This window comes from Xyrauchen texanus, chromosome 40 (genome assembly GCF_025860055.1).
Source record: "Xyrauchen texanus isolate HMW12.3.18 chromosome 40, RBS_HiC_50CHRs, whole genome shotgun sequence".
Taxonomy (NCBI): Eukaryota; Metazoa; Chordata; class Actinopteri; order Cypriniformes; family Catostomidae; genus Xyrauchen; species Xyrauchen texanus.
The window spans coordinates 716628-723875 of NC_068315.1; positions in this window are offsets into that span (position 1 = coordinate 716628).

Consider the following 7248-nt stretch of genomic DNA (forward strand, 5'->3'; position numbering starts at 1 on the left):
TTGCCTTGCATTTTAATAAGGAACGTGTTGGAGTAACTTTTTTGAAAAATACTTTAAAATGCATGAAAATCTCATTTTAAATCATAAATCATTTTTTTGCCATCTCACCCAGCCCTACGGGTAATCTAATCTTCCTTAGGGATGTTTAGACATTTTCTTTGGAAATCTAAGTTACTGCTTAAAAACAGGATTTTTTTTTTTTTTTTTTTTCACAATTACATTTATTTGGACAATTATTTCATCACTCTCATGTTGTTCTAAACCTGTTTGACTTTCTTCAGTGGAACACAAAAGGAGATGTTGGACAGACTGAAACTATTCACTTTCATTGTATGGAAAAATATGCCAAGAAAATGTAATAGAGACTAACATATTCCCAAACATCTTTTGTTCCACTAAAGAATAAAAACTCATAAAGGATGAATAGGTGCAAAAGATTCTGGGGTTAACCATCCCCTTAAAGAAATGTTCCAGGATCAATATAAGTGAAGCTCAGTCGACAGCATGTGTGTCAACGTTGATTAACACAAACAATAATTTCGACTCGTCCCTCCTTTACTTTAATAAAAGCACAAATGTGTGTTCAGTGAGACACTTACAATGGAAGTCAATGGGGTTTAATCTGTAAACATTAAAATACTGTTTCAAAAGTATAGACACAAGACAATGTGTGTTAACATGATATATATATATATATATATATAAAAAAACTGGATCGCTGACGCAATGTTAAACTGCCAGCATGAGGTAAAGCCATCGGAAGTGTTCGAGCGGCCATCTTGGTATGCCCAAACTGCATCAGAGCATCAATGACTAACAGGCAAAACCCCCAATTTCACCGTCTCCGACTTGCAGATACGACTGTCAAATTTTACCCTCTAGTGAGTACTTGTGTACTGAGTGACTCCAGCCAGGTCTCCTTAGCAACCAAATTGGCCCGGTTGATAGGGAGGGTAGAGTCACATGGGGTAACCTCCTCGTGGTCACTATAATGTGGTTCTCGCTCTCGGTGGGGCGTGTGGTGAGTTGTGTGTGGATGCCGCGGAGAATAGCGTGAAGCCTCCACACGCGCTACATCTCCACAGTAATGTGCTCAACAAGTCACGTGATAAGATGCGCTGATTGACGGTCTCAGACGCAACTGAGATTCGTCCACCCGGATTGAGGCGAGTCACTACGCCACCACGAGGACTTGGAGCGCATTGGGAATTGGGTGTTACAAATTGGGGAGAAAATCCAATAATAAAAAATTAAATAAATATTCATATTTGTTACGAGGGAGAAGATATCCGTGGATTGTGATGTCAGAGCATTCACCTGCCCCGGTGGTCAGTCTACTGCAGCACAACGATTACCAAATGTAGCAGCGAAACTGTCCACAGGTGTAACGCAAGTATGAAAAGCTGTAATATTTGTGTGTTTTGGGGGTGACCACGTGTCTGTTTGCCTCGGAGGGTCGGAGAGTGGGTGTTTGCCATTTAAACGTGTCTCACTCACTGTGCGCCGGCTGCGCGTGATAGAGGTTGAGCGCGCGAAAATGCACTTTAATGAAACGTAACTGAATAAACATGTCGATATTCACAATAAATAAGTCTGAAAACGTCTGTTTGTATCTTACCTGAACTTGTTTATGTTCGCTGATGAAGTTCATTCGAGGTGGACACTGTTTGATACAGATATGGACTATATAACTCACTTTAAAGAAACGGGACAAATTCCCAACTTTAAATAAATAATTACATGTGTAGGACGTTTGCGGAATAGCGATATGGTGGCGCAGTGGCTTCACTATTATGGTGCGTTCACCTACAACGCGAAGCGAGCGTTTCGCGTGGCGCAATTTCATACAAAGTCAAATGCAAAGATGCGAATAGACGCGAATGAAGCAACACGAACATGCGAAATCGATTAGTTCGAAAAACCCGCTGGCCGCGATGGCACGAAAGCCTATCAGCATTGAGATTGTCCGGATGTCACTGATGTACTGACGTAGTAGCAGAAGAAATCTGGAAAAATGTATCAATGGTTGTAGCGGCGTGTGTGGGCACCTGGAATTGTACGACACAACGTCGTACATGTACAGAAAACGGACGAATAAAGACATCGCTTGGAGGAAAGTGAGCGAGGAAGTTGCGCGTGAAAATATGCGCGTCTACTTGATTCCAGCTATTGGTCGTACTTTACTATTAACCAAGTTGTAGAAGCCCCGCCTCCTGTCCTTTTCCGGAAGAGAAGCGGGAATACTCGCGGGTTTGTGTTACTCAAGTAACGCGAGTTTAAACACACATTTATAATCCAGCGGTCGAACTCGTACCATAACGATGTCATGAGCAGTCCAGTTCTATATTATATATCTGTGGGGTTAAAATGATTTTAGTGTGATAAAAATCACTTACCAACTTTTTCTGTGTAAATAAATGCCATAAACTATTACAGCTCAAATAATACACAAGTTTTAACAGAAGAATTAATGCAAGTGCTTTTATAAAATTATAAACTCCACATTTCTGCCTTTAAACCTCCAAAGATTTACAAATTTTACAAATTATTGAAATTAGTCAGTTTAATTTCACAAATAAATGCAATCAGAAGAGGTGATGCAATCAAAAGTCCCCCAGACTGATCACGGTACCCTGCCTGGCCACCCCTGTAAAAGTCCTGGCATCGCCGCTGCGGCTACCGCTATTAATCACAAAGAGTGGCCAATCAATTGTTCTCCTTGCACTTATCGATGACAGGTGCATGATACAAGATATTCGAGTTGGCACTCCTGGAAGTGTCATGACACAGATGTGTTTGCAGCATCGGATCTGTGCCTACACTTGTGAATTATTTGCAATAATTTACTTTCCCATCAGGTACATCGGTAAACATTTTGATGCACTACACTTTGTTACACGGTTACAGATCACTACGGTTACGGATCACTATGGTTACATTTAGTGATATCTACAGTTAGTTACTGATAACTTTGGTTACAGAAAACTACGGTTAGTTGCTGATACAGGCGCTTTCTGATACGTACAGTTAGAGTTACTGATACAGGCGGTTACTGATACTTACTGATAAAGGCGGTTACTGACTGATACAGGCGCTTTCTGATACGTACAGTTAGAGTTACTGATACAGGCAGTTACTGATACAGGCGGTTACTGATAAGTACAGTTAGAGTTACTGATACAGGCGGTTACTGATACGGGCGGTTACTGATAAGTACAATTAGAGTTACTGATACAGGCGGTTACTGATAAGTACAGTTAGAGTTACTGATACAGGCAGTTACTGATACAGGCGGTTACTGATAAGTACAGTTAGAGTTACTGATACAGGCAGTTACAGATAAGTACAGTTAGAGTTACTGATACAGGCAGTTACTGATACAGGCGGTTACTGATAAGTACAGTTAGAGTTACTGATACAGGCGGTTACTGATACGGGCGGTTACTGATAAGTACAGTTAGAGTTACTGATACAGACGGTTACTGATAAGTACAGTTAGAGTTACTGATACAGACGGTTACTGATAAGTACAGTTAGAGTTACTGATACAGACGGTTACTGATAAGTACAGTTAGAGTTACTGATACAGGCGGTTACTGATACGGGCGGTTACTGATAAGTACAATTAGAGTTACTGATACAGGCGGTTACTGATAAGTACAGTTAGAGTTACTGATACAGACGGTTACTGATAAGTACAGTTAGAGTTACTGATACAGGCGGTTACTGATACGGGCGGTTACTGATAAGTACAGTTAGAGTTACTGATACAGGCGGTTACTGATAAGTACAGTTAGAGTTACTGATACAGACGGTTACTGATAAGTACAGTTAGAGTTACTGATACAGACGGTTACTGATAAGTACAGTTAGAGTTACTGATACAGACGGTTACTGATAAGTACAGTTAGAGTTACTGATACAGGCGGTTACTGATACGGGCGGTTACTGATAAGTACAATTAGAGTTACTGATACAGGCGGTTACTGATAAGTACAGTTAGAGTTACTGATACAGACGGTTACTGATAAGTACAGTTAGAGTTACTGATACAGGCGGTTACTGATACGGGCGGTTACTGATAAGTACAGTTAGAGTTACTGATACATGCGGTTACTGATAAGTACAGTTAGAGTTACTGATACAGACGGTTACTGATAAGTACAGTTAGAGTTACTGATAAGTACAGTTAGAGTTACTGATACATGCGGTTACTGATACAGGCGGTTACTGATAAGTACAGTTAGAGTTACTGATACAGGCAGTTACTGATACAGGCGGTTACTGATAAGTACAGTTAGAGTTACTGATACAGGCGGTTACTGATACGGGCGGTTACTGATAAGTACAGTTAGAGTTACTCATACAGACGGTTACTGATACAGGTGGTCACTGATAAGTACAGTTAGAGTTACTGATACAGGCGGTTACTGATAAGTACAGTTAGAGTTACTGATACAGACGGTTACTGATAAGTACAGTTAGAGTTACTGATACAGACGGTTACTGATAAGTACAGTTAGAGTTACTGATACAGGCGGTTACTGATACGGGCGGTTACTGATAAGTACAGTTAGAGTTACTGATACATGCGGTTACTGATAAGTACAGTTAGAGTTACTGATACAGACGGTTACTGATAAGTACAGTTAGAGTTACTGATACAGACGGTTACTGATAAGTACAGTTAGAGTTACAGATAAGTACAGTTAGAGTTACTGATACATGAGGTTACTGATACAGGCGGTTACTGATACTTACTGATAAAGGCGGTTACTGACTGATACAGGTGCTTTCTGATACGTACAGTTAGAGTTACTGATACAGGCAGTTACTGATACAGGCGGTTACTGATAAGTACAGTTAGAGTTACTGATACAGGCGGTTACTGATACGGGCGGTTACTGATAAGTACAGTTAGAGTTACTGATACAGACGGTTACTGATACAGGTGGTCACTGATAAGTACAGTTAGAGTTACTAATACAGGCGGTTACTGATAAGTACAGTTAGAGTTACTGATACAGACGGTTACTGATAAGTACAGTTAGAGTTACTGATACAGACGGTTACTGATAAGTACAGTTAGAGTTACTGATACAGACGGTTACTGATAAGTACAGTTAGAGTTACTGATACAGGCGGTTACTGATACGGGCGGTTACTGATACGGGCGGTTACTGATAAGTACAGTTAGAGTTACTGATACAGACGGTTACTGATAAGTACAGTTAGAGTTACAGATAAGTACAGTTAGAGTTACTGATACAGACGGTTACTGATAAGTACAGTTAGAGTTACAGATACAGACGGTTACTGATAAGTACAGTTAGAGTTACTGATACAGACGGTTACAGATAAGTACAGTTAGAGTTACTGATACAGACGGTTACTGATAAGTACAGTTAGAGTTACTGATACAGACGGTTACTGATAAGTACAGTTAGAGTTACAGATAAGTACAGTTAGAGTTACTGATACAGACGGTTACAGATAAGTACAGTTAGAGTTACAGATAAGTACAGTTAGAGTTACTGATACAGACGGTTACTGATAAGTACAGTTAGAGTTACTGATACAGACGGTTACTGATAAGTACAGTTAGAGTTACTGATACAGACGGTTACTGATAAGTACAGTTAGAGTTACTGATACAGACGGTTACTGATAAGTACAGTTAGAGTTACTGATACAGACGGTTACTGATAAGTACAGTTAGAGTTACTGATACATGCGGTTACTGATAAGTACAGTTAGAGTTACTGATACAGGCGGTTACAGATAAGTACAGTTAGAGTTACTGATACATGCGGTTACTGATAAGTACAGTTAGAGTTACTGATACATGCGGTTACTGATAAGTACAGTTAGAGTTACTGATACAGGCGGTTACTGATAAGTACAGTTAGAGTTACTGATACAGGCGGTTACAGATAAGTACAGTTAGAGTTACTGATACATGCGGTTACTGATAAGTACAGTTAGAGTTACTGATACAGACGGTTACTGATAAGTACAGTTAGAGTTACTGATACATGCGGTTACTGATAAGTACAGTTAGAGTTACTGATACAGACGGTTACTGATAAGTACAGTTAGAGTTACTGATACAGACGGTTACTGATAAGTACAGTTAGAGTTACTGATACAGACGGTTACTGATAAGTACAGTTAGAGTTACTGATAAGTACAGTTAGAGTTACTGATACAGACGGTTACTGATAAGTACAGTTAGAGTTACTGATACAGACGGTTACTGATAAGTACAGTTAGAGTTACTGATACAGACGGTTACTGATAAGTACAGTTAGAGTTACTGATACAGACGGTTACTGATAAGTACAGTTAGAGTTACTGATACAGACGGTTACTGATAAGTACAGTTAGAGTTACTGATACAGACGGTTACTGATAAGTACAGTTAGAGTTACTGATAAGTACAGTTAGAGTTACTGATACAGGCGGTTACTGATACGGGCGGTTACTGATAAGTACAGTTAGAGTTACTGATACATGCGGTTACTGATAAGTACAGTTAGAGTTACTGATACAGACGGTTACTGATAAGTACAGTTAGAGTTACTGATACAGACGGTTACTGATAAGTACAGTTAGAGTTACTGATAAGTACAGTTAGAGTTACTGATACATGCGGTTACTGATACAGGCGGTTACTGATAAGTACAGTTAGAGTTACTGATACAGGCAGTTACTGATACAGGCGGTTACTGATAAGTACAGTTAGAGTTACTGATACAGGCGGTTACTGATACGGGCGGTTACTGATAAGTACAGTTAGAGTTACTCATACAGACGGTTACTGATACAGGTGGTCACTGATAAGTACAGTTAGAGTTACTGATACAGGCGGTTACTGATAAGTACAGTTAGAGTTACTGATACAGACGGTTACTGATAAGTACAGTTAGAGTTACTGATACAGACGGTTACTGATAAGTACAGTTAGAGTTACTGATACAGGCGGTTACTGATACGGGCGGTTACTGATAAGTACAGTTAGAGTTACTGATACATGCGGTTACTGATAAGTACAGTTAGAGTTACTGATACAGACGGTTACTGATAAGTACAGTTAGAGTTACTGATACAGACGGTTACTGATAAGTACAGTTAGAGTTACAGATAAGTACAGTTAGAGTTACTGATACATGAGGTTACTGATACAGGCGGTTACTGATACTTACTGATAAAGGCGGTTACTGACTGATACAGGCGCTTTCTGATACG